Source organism: Hylobates moloch, unplaced genomic scaffold (assembly GCF_009828535.3).
Source record: "Hylobates moloch isolate HMO894 unplaced genomic scaffold, HMol_V3 SCAFFOLD_16, whole genome shotgun sequence".
In the NCBI taxonomy this organism is placed as follows: Eukaryota; Metazoa; Chordata; class Mammalia; order Primates; family Hylobatidae; genus Hylobates; species Hylobates moloch.
In genome coordinates, this window is record NW_026652291.1 from 24,812,360 (window position 1) to 24,828,466 (window position 16,107).

The 16,107-nt window shown below is 37.8% G+C and overlaps 1 protein-coding gene across 11 annotated transcripts in view; it reads left to right on the top strand.

The window, feature by feature from the left end:
• Positions 1–16,107, top strand: part of CEP128 (centrosomal protein 128) — a 447,534-nt gene that overhangs the window by 346,023 nt on the left and 85,404 nt on the right. The window lies entirely within an intron of this gene.

The following is a 16,107-nucleotide window of genomic DNA, read 5'->3' on the forward strand; positions in this document are numbered from 1 at the left end:
ATTCTTGAGGTGGGAGCATAGAGTATTCATTTGAGACTTTTCCTCTTTTCAAATGCATGCCTTTAGTTTCATAAAGTTTCCTCTCTGAACTGCATCAGCTTTGTCCTACAAATTTTGATATGTGATATTTTCCTTTTCTTTTTCTTTTCTTTCTTTTTTTTTTTTTTTTTTTTGGTGACAGTGTCTCACTATTACTCAGACTAGAGTGCAATGGCCCAACCAGCTCACTGAGGATCATAGCCACCAACTCCTGGGCTCAAGTGATCCTTCTGCCTCAGCCTCCCAAGTAGCTAGGACTATAGGTGCAAGCCACTACACCCAGCTAATCATTTTTACAAATTTTTATAGAGAAGGGATCTCACTGTGTTGCCCAGGCTGGTCTCAACCTTCTGGGCTCAAGTGATCCTCTTGCCTCGGCCTCCCAAACCTCTGAGATCACAGGCATGAGCCACTGTGCCTAGCTGTTTTCATTTGATCCAATTCCTGGTATTTCTAAATCTCCCTTGAGAACTTTTCTTTGACTCATGGATTATTTAGAAGGATTTATTTAGTTTCTAACTATTTATAGGTTTTTTCTGTTATATTTATGCCTCTACATATTCTTGATGGTTTTATATTGTTTTTCTGTCAATTTTTGAGGGAGTAATATTGAGATTTCCAACTGTAATTTTGAATTTGATCTAATATTTGCATGATTTATTTTTACTTTTATGATATAATACCTATATCATTACACCTTAGGTGAGTTTTCTGTAGATAGCCTAACATCGGGGCATGTTCTTTAATTCACTCTAATGGTCTCCGTCTTTTAATTGGTATATTTAAACCATTTTTATATAATATAATTATTGATGTGTTAGGATTTAAGTCTGCCTTTTTTTTCTCTCTGTATGTTCTGTATTTCCTCTCCCCTGCCTCTTTTTTTTTTCCCTGCTGATATGGTTTGGCTCTGTCCCCACCCAAATCTCACGTTGAATTGTAGCTTCATAATTTCCATTTGTCCTGAGAGGGACATGGTGAGAGATAATTAAATCATGGGGGCAGGTCTTTCCCATGCTGATCTGGTGATAGTGAATAAGTCTCATGAGATCTGATGGTTTTATAAGGGGAGTTCCCCTACACAAGCTCTCTTGCCTGCCGCCGTGTAAGACGTGACTTTGCTCCTCCTTGCCTTCTGCCATGAATGTGAGGCCTCCCCAGCCATGTGGAACTGTGAGTTCATTAAACCTCTTTCTTTATAAATTACCCTGTCTCAGGTATGTATTTATTAGCAGTGTGAGAACAGACTAATATACCTTCCTTCCTTTGGGTTATTTGAATAGTCTTTAGAATTACATTTTGATTTATCATGTGTTTTTGAGTAAAACTCTTTGTGTAAGCTTTCAGTAGTTCCTCTGGGTATTATATACACCTGGCTTATCACAGTCTATGTGATATCACAATATCATCAAATTGAAACATAGAAACTTTCTCTGTTTATATTTTTTTACCCTTCCTGTTTATTAATTTTTTTTAATTGTTCTTTAAATTCTGGGATACATGTGAAGAATATGCAGGATTGTTACGTAGGTATACAGGTGCCATGGTGGTTTGCTGCACCCATCAACCCGTCATCTACATTAGTTATTTCTCCTAATGCTATCCTTCCCCTAGTCTCCCCATCCCCTGACAGGCCCCAGTATGTGATGTTCCCCTCTTTGTGTCCATGTGTTCTCATTGTTCAACTCCCACTTATGAGTGAGAACACACGGTGTTTGGTTTTCCATTCCTGTGTCAGTTTGCTGAGAATGATGGTTTCCCGCTTCATCCATATCCCGGCAAAAACATGAACTCATCCTTTTTATGGCTGCATAGTATTCTATGTGTGTATGTGCCACATTTTCTTTATCTAGTCTATCATTGATGGGCATTTGGGTTGGTTCCAAGTCTTTGCTATTGTGAATAGTGCTGCAATAAACACATGTGTGCATGTGTTTTAACAGCAGAGTGATTTATAATCCTTTGAGTTTATACCCAGTAATGGGATTGCTGGGTCAAATGATATTTCTGGTTCTAGATCCTTGAGGAATTTCCACACTGTCTTCCACAATGGTTGAACTAATTTACACTCCCATGAACAGTGTAAAAGTGTTCCTATTTCTCCACATCCTCTCCAGGATCTGTTGTTTCCTGACTTTTTAATGACTGCCATTCTAACTGGTGTGAGATGGTATCTCATCGTGGTTTTGATTTGCATTTCTCTAATGACCAGTGATGATGAGCTGTTTTTCACGTGTTTGTTGGCCGCATAGATGTCTTCCTTTGAGAAGTGTCTGTTCATATCCTTCGCCCACTTTTTGATGGGGTTGTTTGTTTTTTTTCTTGTAAATTTGTTTTAAGTTCCTTGTAGATTCTGGATACTAGCCCTTTGTCAGATGTAGAGATTGCAAAAATGTTCTCCCATTCTGTAGGTTGCCTGTTCACTCTGATGGTAGTTTCTTTTGCTGTGCAGAAGCTCTTTAGTTTAATTAGATCCCATTTGTCAATTTTGGCTTTTGTTGCCATTGCTTTTGGTGTTTTAGTCATGAAGCCTTTGCCCATGCCTATGTCCTGAATGGTATTGCCTAGGTTTTCTTCTAGGGTTTTTATGGTTTTAGGTCTTATGTTTAAGTCTTTAATTCATCTTGAATTAATTTTTGTATAATGTGTAAGGAAGGGGTCCAGTTTCAGTTTTCTGCATATGGCTAGCCAGTTACCCCAACAACATTTATTAAATAGGGAATCCTTTCCCCATTGCCTGTTTTTGTCCAGTTTGTCAAAGGTCAGATGGTTGTAGATGTGTGGAGTTATTTCTGAGGCCTCTGTTCTGTTCCATTGGTCTATATATCTGTGTTGGTACCAGCACTATGTTGTTTTGGTTAATGTAGGCTTGTAGTATAGTTTGAAGTCAGGTAGTGTGATGCCTCCCACTTTTTTCTTTTTGCTTAGGATTGTCTTGGCTATATGGGCTGTATTTTGGTTCCATATGAAATTTAAAGTAGTTTTTTCTAATTCTGTGAAGAAAGTCAATGGTAGCATGATGGGGATAGCATTGAATCTATAAATTTCTTTGGGCAGTATGGCCATTTTCACAATATTGATTCTTCCTTTTCATGAGTGTGGAATGTTTCTCCATTTGTTTGTGTCCTCTCTTATTTCCTTGAGCAGTGGTTTGTAGTTCTCCTTGAAGAGGTCCTTCACATCCCTTGTAAGTTGTATTCCTAGATATTTTATTCTCTTTGTAGCAATTGTGAATGAGAGTTCTCTCATAATTTGGCTCTCTGTTTGTCTGTTATTGGTGTATAGGAATGCTTGTGATTTTTGCACATTGATTTTGTATCCTGAGACTTTGCTGAAGTTGCCTGTCAACTTAAGGAGATTTGGGGCTGAGATGACGGGTTTTTTTTTTTTTTTTTGAGTTGGAGTCTCGCTCTGTCACCCCGGCTGGAGTGCAAGTGCAGTGGTACGATCTGGGCTCACTGCAAGCTCCGCCTCGTGGGTTCACGCCATTCTCCTGCCTCAGCCACCTGAGTAGCTGGGACTTCCTCTCTTCCTGTTTGAATACCATTTATTTCTGGTATTCTCTTGCCTGATTGCCCTGGCCAGAACTTCCAATACTATGTTGAATAGGAGTGGTGTGAGAGGGCATCCTTGTCTTGTGCTGGTTTTCAAAGGAAATGCTTCCAGTTTTTGCCCATTCAGTATGATATTGGCTGTGGGTTTGTCATAAATAGTTCTTATTATTTTCAGATACGTTCCCTCAATACCTAGTTTATTGAGAGTTTTTAGCATGAAGCGCTGTTGAATTTTATCGAAGGCCTTTTCTGCATCTATTGAGATAATCATGTAGCTTTTGTCGTTGGTTCTATTTACATGATGATTACATTTATTGATTTGTGTATGCTGAACCAGCCTTGCATCCCAAGGATGAAGATGACTTGATCATTATGGATAAGCTTATTGATGTGCTGCTGGATTCGGTTTGCCAGTATTTTATTTAGGATTTTTGCAATGTTCATCAGGGATATTGGCCTGAAATTTTCTTTTTTTGTTGTGTCTCCACCTGGTTTTCATATCAGGATGGTGCTGGCCTCATAAAATAAGTTAGGGAGGATTCCCTCTTTTTCTATTGTTTCGAATAGTTCAGAAGGAATGGTACCAGCTCCTCTTTGTACCTCTGGTAGAATTCGGCTGTGAATCCATCTGGTCCTGGGCTTTTTTTGGTTGGTAGGCTATTACTGCCTCAATTTGAGAACTTGTTATTGGCCTATTCAGAGATTCGACTTCTTCCTAGTTTAGTCTTGGGAGGGTGTGGGTGTCCAGGAATTTATCCATTTCTTGTAGATTTTCTAGTTTCTTTGTGTAGAGGTGTTTATAGTATTGTCTGATGGTAGTTTGTATTTCTGTGGGATCAGTGGTGATATCCCCTTCACCATTTTTTATTGTGTCTATTTGATTCTTCTCTCTTTTCTACCTTATTAATCTGGATAGTGGTCTATCTATTTTGTTAATATTTTCATAAATCCAGCTCCTTTATTCATTGATTTTTTTGAAGGGTTTTTCGTGTCTCTATCTGCTTCAGTTCTGCTCTGATCTTAGTTATTTCTTGTCTTCTGCTAGCTTTTGAATTTGTTTGCTCTGGCTTCTCACGTTCTTTTAATTGTGGTATTAGGGTGTCAATTTTAGATCTTTCCCGCTTTCTCCTGTGGGCATTTAGTGCTATAAATTTCCCTGTACACACTGCTTTGAATGTGACCCAGAGATTCTGGTATGTTGTGTCTTTGTTCTCATTGGTTTCAAAGAGCATCTTTATTTCTGCCTTAATTTCATTATTTATCCAGTAGTCATGCAGGAGCAAGTTGTTTAGTTTCCATGTAGTTGTATGGTTTTGAGTGAGTTTCTTAATCCTGAGTTGTAATTTGATGGCACTGTGGTTTGAGACACTGTTTGTTATGATTTCCATTATTTTGCATTTGCTGAGGAGTGTTTTACTTCCAATTATGAGGTCAGTTTTAGAATAAGTGAGATGTGGTACTAAGAAGAATGTACATTCTGTTGATTTGGGGTGGAGAGTTCTGTACGTTCTGCTTGGTCTGGAGCTGAGTTCAAGTTCTGAATATCCTTGTTAATTTTCTATCTGTTGATCTGTCTAATATTGACAGTGGGGTGTTAAAGTCTCCCACTATTGTTGTGTGGGAGTCTATGTCTCTTTGTAGGTCTCTAAGAATTTGCTTCATGGATCTGGGTGCTCCTATATTGGGTGCATATATAATTAGGATAGTTAGCCCTTGTTGCATTGATTCCCTTACCATTATGTAATGCCCTTCTTTGTCTTTTTTGATCTTTGTTGGTTTAAAGTCTGTTTTATCAGATTGCAACCCCTGCTTTTTTTTTCTTTCCATTTGCTTGGTAAATATATCTCCATCCCTTTATTTTGAGCCTACGTGTGTCTTTGTACATGAGATGGGTCTCTTGAATACAGCACACCAATGGGTCTTGACTCTTTATCCAATTTTCCAGTCTGTGTCTTTTAATTGGGACATTTAGGTTTACATTTACATTTAAGGTTAATATTGTTACGTGTGAATTTGATCCTGTCATTATGATGCTAGCTGGTTATTTTGCCTGTTAGTTGATGCAGTTTCTTCCTAGTGTCGATGGTCTTTACAATTTGGTATGTTTTTGCAGTGGCTGGTACTGGTTTTTCTTTTCTATATTTAGTGCTTCCTTCAGGAGCTCTTGCAAGACTGGCCTAGTGGTGACAAAATCTCTCAGCATTTGTTTGTCTGTAAAGGATTTTATTTCTCCTTCATTTATAAGCTTAGTTTGGCTGGATATGAAATTCTGGGTGGAAAATTATTTTCTTTAAGAATGTTGAATACTGGCCCCCACTTTCTTCTGGCTTGTAGGGTTTCTGCCAAGAGATCCGCTGTTAGTCTTAAATGTTCCCTCTAAGTACTTTTGGGAGCACATAAGATATTGTTACAGTTTTTGCTTCATCCATCAAACATAGTCAAAAGATACCTATTGTATGTACCTGTATTTTTGTTTGTGTTCTTTCTTTTTTTTCTCCTCTTCTAAAATTCCTTCTCTTATCATGTTCCTTCTTTTTAGAGAATTTCTTTTAGTCATTCTTTAGGATAGGTCTGCTGACAATAAATTATCTTAATTTTTCATCCTAGGAATGTCTTGCCTTCACCTTTATTCCTAAATGGTATTTTCACTAGATACAGGATTCTGGGTTGTCAGTTTTGTTTTTTAGCATTTTTTAAAAATGTGACTTTTTAAATGGTCTCTGTGGTTTCTAATGAGAATTTCATTATTATTCTAATTGTTTCCCCCATAAGTAAAATGTTGTTTCTGTCTGACTGCTTTCAAGACTTGTTCTTTGCCTTTGGTTTTTAGAACTCTATGAAGTATCGTCATGTGGATTTCCTTATAATTATCTTCTTTTGGATTCACATAGGTTCTTCAAGAGTTATGTCTCATCAAAATTTGGAAATTTTCAGGTGTGTAAACACATGCTTGCCAATTCAAGATGAATACCCAGTTCTGTGAGGATTCATATGCTTGTTTCAGTACCACACAGATTTACTCTAAGCCATGCTACAGGTGATCATTGCTGTGTCTCATTACTGCCTACTCACTGGGTATCTTTCTGGACTTGCTCTTTATATGTGAAGCAAATTCCTGAATTCTCATTCTTTTCCACGGTGTGAAGGAGAATTGTAAAATGCTTGTTACCTGAATTTTCAAATTCAGTCCAGAAAGGAATTAAATAAGGTATAATATTAAACTAATTTATTGGCATCTACATTCTGGTAAATGACATCATATTGCATATCAGACAGTTATTAACTAGTTTCTCATAGATGTTGTCATTATTTTAAAAATACTTAGAGAAATAGTATTTGCCAGGCACTGAGGATATAGTGGTAAATGATTCTTACCCTTGGGGTATTACATACAGAACTGTACCTTGAATGTTAGTATCAGCACATGCCTTTTATAGGGATGACTAAACTTTATAGCTTGGTCTACATAATTACACTCCAGCATAGGTGCAGAAGTGGGGATAATTTTAAGCAACTCACTAAGAAACTTTTGAGGAGCTAAACGCAGGTGTGCATGACTCTTTCACTGAGGAAACTAACAATTTTGGAGTTACAGCTTATGACATGTTACATTCAAGTTTTGCCATGAAAGACCTCCTCTTCACTGTTCCTACCTAATCACAGGTTTCTTCACAAGGCTTTCATTGAATGTGGCATGCCATATACCATGTATAGTACATTTTGATTACCAGATAGAATTGAGGGTAGATGTTATGAACCCTTAAATTTGCTTAGAGTTGAGTTTATTACTTAATGAAAGTTCTAAGGTGTGTTAGTTTTCTATTAATGCTATAAAGAATTACCACAAATTTAGTGGCTTAAAATAACATACCTCTGGAGGTCAGGAGTCAAAATGGTTCTCACTGTGCTAAAATCAAAATGTCAGCTGGGCTGCCTTATTCTCTGAAGGCTCTTGAAGAGTCTGTTTTCTTGGCTTTTCCGGCTTCTAGAGGTTTCCTTCATCCTTGGCTCATGCCCCCCTTCCTCTATATTCAAAATCAGTAAGGACCACTTGAGTCTTTTTCACAGTGTCTTCTGATTACGTTGGACCCACATGGGTAATTAGGGTAATCTTTATTTTAAAGATATCTGATTATCTACCTTAATTCCCACTTTCTTTCTTATCCCATTTTCTTCCTCATGGCTACTTCATGAAGTGAGATAACACTCAATGTGTTTTGAAGCTTTGTGGATGAGGAGACTGAGACAAAGAGGATTTAAGCCATTTGCCCACCTGGAGTTATAGCAAAAATATTTCTAAAATTTAGTAAAAGTCCCATGCTTTTTTTAAAAGCTCACTGAATGAAAACATGGTGTTTTTATGTAAAAATCTTAACATTAAGTTTTTAAGGAAATGATTTTTTAAGATGCAGACACTTTGGATAGAGCTGAGCTGTAATAATTCATCTTTAAAATGGCCTCAAAGTGGGGAGGGGATGGGGCAACAATTAAACACCATATGTCTGAACTTGGACTTCTTTTAGTAGTTTAAGATTTGTTGACCAATCAAGTTTAAAACTGAAGATTTAAATTTCAGAATTTTTCAAAATTTTCAGTTGTATCTCCTTTACTGTCAAAAGTTTTGTATGTATATCATATATACCTTAAAACTATCTCTAATCATTTACTTCCCTGAGAGAATATATCAATATACTAGGCCAAATTTGGTAGGAAATACTGATATTTATGAGGAATAAGTTGAAATAAAATGTCTCTATTTAAGCCCAGGATATATTTACATTGTGATGTACCAGATATAAATACATGGGTACATACTGTCTGTGTGTGGATTGCCAGAGGAAACAGTTGGTGTTTGACATTGAGCTGTACTCTGTAACTAAGTGCACATCACTGATATATGTCATACCATTATTCCACTTCTGAGGTCTGTTTTACTCTTAGAATGCAAGAATTGCAGAAACTAGAAAAAAAAATTCACTAAAAACTTCAAATTTCATTTTGATCTAGAGTAGACTCAGGAATCTACAAGGCCTGAGAAGTGTAGATCTGGTTCAGTAGTAGGTACCTCAAGAAACCAGCACAAACTTTTGTAGCTTCTGTAAAGAAGAGGTGATCAAAGAGTAAGTCAAATACCCAGCACTTCTCTGAGCCCCAAAATGTATACCCAGTTGACCTTATGAGTCTAGAACAAGAACAGAGCATAGGATGAGCTTTCTCCCAGCCCAAGTAATTTAAATGAAAGCAAACTTCCCATTATGTGAATCTAATGCAGAGTACGTTTGGGGAGAAAAATGATTTTATGCCTGGGTTTCAGCATATGAAACTTATTCTTGAAATAATGTTTACAATGGATCATAAACTTCTCTTGCTCATTTTGGCCAAGGCCGCCCATAGGCCAATTTAGAACAGTGGTGTGTTTCCTACTGAATATGTTCTTACTTTCTCTGCTCATGTTACCAATAGAAATGACAAAAAACTTAATTGTTGACTGAGTCAGAACTTTCATTCTATAACAGGATGTTTGTCAGTGCCAGACTCAAGAATGAGGTGGAATGGGGTAGATTATTATGCTATTTTCTGTACTGTAACAGTTTTGTGGCAAGTGGTTCTAAATCTCTAAGGTTGTCGAAGTGGAAAGTTTCACCAGAAATGAATTAACATCAAAGAAAAACATGAGTACCTGTATTTGGATGTTTTACCACATACCCAAGACAGACAGTGGACTATAAACCTTTCATTTATTGGACCAACTGGGCTCCATCTGTAGACCAGCATGTTGTTTCAGTGTCTGAGACAAACCACAAGGGATAGCCATACTTTTTGAATGTTGTCGTTCATTTTAACCTGTGTGTTTTCTGTGGTAAGGCCAGATGAGAAAACTCTTAACTCATTGTGGTATATCCAGATATGTACCAGTGGGTGGCAGTAGATATGGCAGAGTTCTAAATAATGTAGCTACTTATAATGGATGATGTCTAAAAGCAGTTTACTAATAGGCCTTTTTTGCTTGTTTGTTTTAAATTACAACTGTTTGTTTTACACATTTTCCTGATTTTAGCAGAGATATTTAAGGGTGATTAAAAAAAATAATACTGAGAGCTAATACATATATAATGCTTCTTATATACCAAGCACTATTTTAAATGTTTTACATATATTAACTGAAAGCCCAACACATTTGATTGTTGTTTAGGTATTTGAGCTAATATAGTCATATTGTTATACCTTTATTCTATTTTTCTTTACTAGTATAATAAAATAGGAAAAACGTTTGCTGGCAAATCTTGTATTAAGCTGAGAAACTAACTATCATTCATTGAAACAGATTTTGTGTTGCTGTTTGATTTTGTGAAATCTTCTGGTTGCTGTATATTGAATTTATCTTGCTGAAACAACTGCCTGCTCAAGTGTCTAGGTATTTGCTTTCCATCATAGCCATATTTTTGGATGTCATCTCCCAAAACTGAGGAATTTTAACATGGACGGTTGGTAACTGTAGGTCTTCCCACAGATTGTCGATGTTACACAAGTGCTTTAACGAAGTTTTCTTTTGTTCCTGTTTGGAGAGGTATTAGAAAATATATAGGCATTGGAATACTGTGTCATTTCAGTACAAATCTTGAAAGTCATAGCAGGGCAGTCACTTTTCTGTAAAGAAAAAAAAATACTGGACCCTGGTCCAATTCAAAAGCCCTGGGCTCAGACTGATGCACCATTAACCAGCTATGTGACATTGACAGAGGCATTTGATCTCGGAACTCAGTCCTTCACTGTGTAACCCCAGGACACTAGATTAGATCAGTAGCTTTCAGTGAGGATAATTTGGAGCTTTGCGGCTTCACCATGCCACCACAGGGGTCTACCCAAGGATAGGAAGGAGCTTGGTGGGCTGGCCCCCAGGCCCTCCACTTCTATTTCCTTAGATGCAGCTCCTTCTCAGCTTTTTAAATTACCTATGTATAATTTACATTAGAAAGTATATATGATTTCCCTTATAAGACAGAATTGTACTTCTTTAGGAAAAAAATAAAGCAACCCTAGGATTAGATTATTTCTGTGTTCTCTTGTCTCTAAAATGTCAATGATTCCAATAACTAGGTAGCTAAGGAAGAAAAAGAGAAACTGACCCGTTATCTTTGGCATGTAGCTAATGTCTTGAGTATCCGGAATGGAATGGTAGAAGGCTAAGTCCATCATTTATAGGCTCGTAAGGGTGGTAATGTGCTGCTTTATCTGATGAATTTTGTTATATGAAATTATGAATCAAATATATGAATATATGAATATATTAAAATATATGAATCTATTCACAAATAGAAATATAAATTTACTTTTTAATAAAATATTGAATTATTTTGAGAATTTGCATTATCTATTGTGTTTGGTAAATGTCGAGACACATAGAGGAACACTGGACAAGAGCACTGAATTATAGTAAGTTACAAGAGCCAGAGCTAAATGCTTTTCTCTAAACTGCAATCAGTAACTCAACATATTCTGCTGCCAATGTTACTCTGCCCAGTGCTGTTGTTATAAATGTTGCTGTGTCAGAAGCCTCTGTTTCTATAACTTTCTCTCCGTTATCAGCTGGGCTGAGTTGTAATATGGATGAGGCATTTTATAGGAATGGTTAAAGAAAAAAATAGTCATTTCTCAGTTTGATCTTCAGTCTTCCTAGGAAGGTTCAAGTTACTAGATGGATGTAATTGCTCATACACACCTGGACATGACTCACCTTTTAAAAATAAACAAACAATCTATCTGCTTCTTGGCTACCAGAAACCAAAATCAACATTAAAAAGTGTCAAACCTCCTTAAACAGCCAGATCACTGGTTGCAAAGACTGCAGAGGAAGAGATATAAAACTATCTTAGCCAAAAACTTGGTCATGATATATTAACCCTAAGTGTGCCAGAGAAATGTAAAGCAGAAACAAAACAAAACAGGACAGTTGGATCATCCAATTCTCATCCATGATGTTCTGCTTTTTTATGTGGTTTTTTTCTCCCTCTAATGACTTTATGTCATAATGAGTATCAGCTCATTTAAAAAATTGGAACCAATCCAAGGAAAATACACAGGGCTGCTGCCCTTTTTACCAAAGATCTTTCATTAACTAATGTTGATGGAAGCAAATTTCACCACAGCAATTTACATGGTAGTTGAGTTGCTATTTGTATGGAACAGCAAACCAGAGAATAATAAAAGAAAACACGAACATGTCAGTGGTGAGCAAGGGAGCAGAGCAGCCCTTCAGCTCTTTCCATGCTGATAAGAACAAACAACAAGATTGTTCATTATAATGAGAGATACTAATCACACTGTTATCACAGTATTAAGTCACTTCAACTCTCTAGGGGTCTCACCTATATTCTCTCGTGTTTTGTCTGTTTGCATAGAGTGGTGCTTCCCAGCGATGCCCAGTGGCCATATTTCATCAGCACAGGTTAATAACCCTGTTCATCATTACAAATGCATGTGCTTGAACAATGCACCTGACGAGTGAGCAGTGGCATACAGCAATGGTGTAGGTGGATTGAGCAATTTTGGGGAATAAGTTAAATATCAAAGATAGAAAGGCAGTAGTTAAGGAGAATGTGGATGTAAAATATGGATGGACCAGAGGCAGTGGCTCGCACCTGTAATCTCAGCACTTTTGGGGGCCGAGGCGGGTGGATCATTTGAGGCCAGGAGTTCAAGACCAGCCCATCTAACATGATAAAACCCCGTCTCTACTAAAAATATAAAAAGTAGCCAGGCGTGCTGGCTGGTGCCTGTAATCCCAGCTACTCAGGAGGCTGAGGCAGGAGAATCGCTTGAACCCAGGAGGTGGAGGTTGCAGTGAGCTGAGATCGCGCCACTGCACTCCAGTCTGGGCATCGGATGAGACACTGTCTTAAAAAAAAAAAAAAAGTCATGGACACCCCGATTGTTGACATCAGAGAACTTTTAAAGCAGGTCAGAATACGACAAGTGTGTATTTTATTTTTAAATCAGTATGAAGAAGGGTGCCATTAAGTATTGAGAGGTACAAATGAGAGCATGATTAGACAGAGCAGGATGATAGGAGAGCAAAGCTCTAGAAGTGGCTTTGTACTAACTAGGTGATCTCAGCCAAACCATTTGCATTTCTTTGAGTCTCATGTCTTCATATATTTGTTGTAGGATGAAACATTTTAAGGTGGACTAGAAAGTTCTTCTCAACTCTTAAGTTCTCTAGGTTTCTGAATAGAGAGAAGAAGGTTCAATACAACCACATCCCTAGAGACTTTAAAAAATGGCAGTAATCCAACAAAAGCTAATTTAAGAAATAATAGAAGAAGAATTATGTACTGGAAGTCCAGGAGGTTTGTGGGCTTCAGTCAAGGGTGGATGTAGTCCTCAAGCAATTCTCTCTTTCTTGGCTCTCATTTCTTCTTTGCCAGCCTCATTGCTTAATAAGTTTCTTCAACATAGTAGAAAATACAGACTTCGAAACACCAGGCTAATATAAACTGTGGCTTCAGAAGGGGAAAATTTATCTCCTGGCATCCACATTAATCCTCTAAAAGGACACCTCTGGTGTTGCTTAGCTCATATGCTCAGGGGGATAAGATGCTCTGACTTGCTAGTCTGGGCCATGACCTGCTTTTGCAGCAGGAAAGGTTAGTTAGGCCTCTTGACCAAAAGTTTCATGGAAATTATGTGGAAAAGAGGAACAGGGGTTCTCAAAGGGAAGATATGTTGCACAAAGGAAAAAAAATAAAAACCAAACAGGTGTCTGCTTATACCCTTTATACAAGGTGGTCAGTCAGGGAGAATATTTATTTAAAATTTAAAATTCTAGGAATTCTTTGGTTATTTTTATTCAGCCATCCCAAGTCAAGCATTGTCATTGGCATCAGATTTGTTGGAAGAGTAGTATGACCCGTATGTATTTGGAGAAAACTGATAATATAATTTTTAAGTTCCTATAATTTTATGAAGTTCTGTGAGTAGACTGGACTTCTTTCCATCTATATTTTATCAGACGAGTGAGTTGTGTTTGGCTGCATAAAAGATCTGACACTCATTACCGATCCAGTAAGTTTTATCTAAGGTGTTTGGAGTTGCCATACTAAGTTGACTCTGGAGGAACAAGATTAGTTTTCTTTTGTGGTTGATGAACACCACTATATAATCACTCCGGTTACACTGCACCATTAAACAATGTAATTGATTACAAAGAACCCAGCTCTGAGAACCTCCTAATATCCAGAAGTAATGGAGCTAAGTAGCCACATCCTCATAGGAACACAGCAGTAATCTTATATCTCACAAATATTGAAGAGAATTGGGGTAAGGACACAGTTTACTGAAACCAGATGGTGTAGAAATCTTTTGTTTTGGCCTGTCTCATGTCCATCCTTCCTTCTCTAACCCTAATTTTGCATTTGGAAACTATTCTTTCTATTCTTAGTCCAATCCTTTTGGGATTATCAATGAAAGTACTCCATACTTTCCCCCTAGCTAAGCAGTAGGCAAGCGATCTAAGCCAGGCTCAGTAGCTGTTCTCTTTATAAAGTTTCATCTTGAGTGGAATGACATAAAGTTTAGAGGAACTCAGAAGAAAATGCTCATTAGCTCCTGCTACCTACATCTCGACCCATCCAGACCTGCTCTAGTTGTTATTCCCTTCAGATTTGGGATCCTCTTTTCCAGTGCATCTATTAGTTACCTCTATATCCTTCTAATAAGTTCTAAATACATGTTATTCAAATAGCGTCTCGTTGCGATCAGTTGGCAAGTCCCGGGTACCAAACCACTCCAAAATTCCATTTATTTAGCTCCTGGTTCTGTGAATTGGAGTTGACACTGGACTCAGCTGGGTAGTTTGTCTGGTCTTAGTTGACATCAGTTGACTGCAGTTGACATCTGTAGTCATCCTCAGATCAACTGGGCAACTCTGCTTCTGGGCATTTGCTGGCTGGCAGCTGGGGCAACCTGCAGGGTGACAGAGGTGGGAAGAGTCCTAGACCATGTGTCTGTTGTCATCTAGCAGGTTGGCCTGGGCCTATTCAGATGTCAGTGACAGGGTTCCAAGTGAAAAAGTGGAATTGTGTGAGGCCTCTTAAAGCCTCAGTCCAGACCGAAACAGAGTTACTTCAGCTATATTCTATTCACCAAATCAAGTCAGGAAGCCAGCCCAGATGCAAGAAGTGAAGCAGATGTGTATGGCCTCTTGATGGAAGTAGCTACAATGCCGCAATGCAAATGAGTGAGGATTCAGGAAGAGGAATGATTGAGGGCACTTAAACAATCTTCCATACACCAAGTTGGTTTCTGTATCTTATAGCTAAAGAACCTGATATGCCAATCAAAACCCCTTTAAAAATACACCCCAAAACACTCGCCTGCTCTTTTTACTTTTTTGACGTATCTGATTAAGGGAGGTTTTGGGAGCCAAAGTCAGTTCCTCTACAGCATACAGAATAGAAACAATCTCTTATCCTTAATTCCAGCATGTTGTGTCTTCAGGAGATTGCTTACCACTCATTTGTAACCCTCTTAGCTGTGCAGCCTCAAAGGGTCATCACCATCAGTTCTGTCATTGGTCAGGTCTCCTGAAATTTTGGTGTATTGCCTGCCCAGTTACAACACACCAGCATGACTTTGTCACTCTACTATATGACTGTTTCCTGCTATATCTAATACAGCACTTGCTAAAACATTTGAGTTTGCCTTTCTGGGATACATATTAGACTTCTGTACCATATTTTCCTTTTATGTAACATAGTCTCTTGGTAAGCTGTATCAGTGAGAGAGTAAGGCAAATACTCATATTAATATACACTGCTGTAGGAGTTTCTTGCCAGTTTTCATCCAAGTTCTGACTCAGCCTCCTCTTTAGGTTTGTGAGATATAATAAGATCATAGCACAGGGTGGTATAGCTGCAGGCAGAAAATATGTTTTTTTAATAGCAAGTTCATAAGTTAATGTAGGGCACTGAGACACCATGGCTGTATACATGCATTAAGACAGAGCTCTCTTCAGTTGATGACCTTCCCTTCCAACCACTAATTTCTCTGGGATGGTGCCAAACTCTTAGTCAAATGTAGCTTCAATGCATCCCACCCTCTCTGTGTGAAATGATAATTAATAAGACTTTATGGATGAGGTGGTGTTCCACTTCTGTTAATAACACCTATTATTCCAGGGTGTTTTAATTTGGTTATAAAAATTGACTGTAGGGGCGGAACTTGGCTTGGGAGCTTATTTTAAGGGCAAGTGGTTTTTCTTTTTTTATTTTTCTTTCAAAAGAAAAAGGCTTTTCTTTTTTTCTAAAGGAAATTTTGTGTTACATTGAGTTACATAAGCATAAGATCAAATTCCTAAAATATTGGTATGATTACAGATTTTTAATTGATTTGATATCATCTTTGGTATGTCAAGCAAAGCTGAGAGATGTCCTAGGGCTTCTCAGCTAGCTTAGAGTTGGCAGGCTCCAGTGCTCTGCCATGTCCTCAGTTGGGATCAGAGGGTGTTTCTTTTACA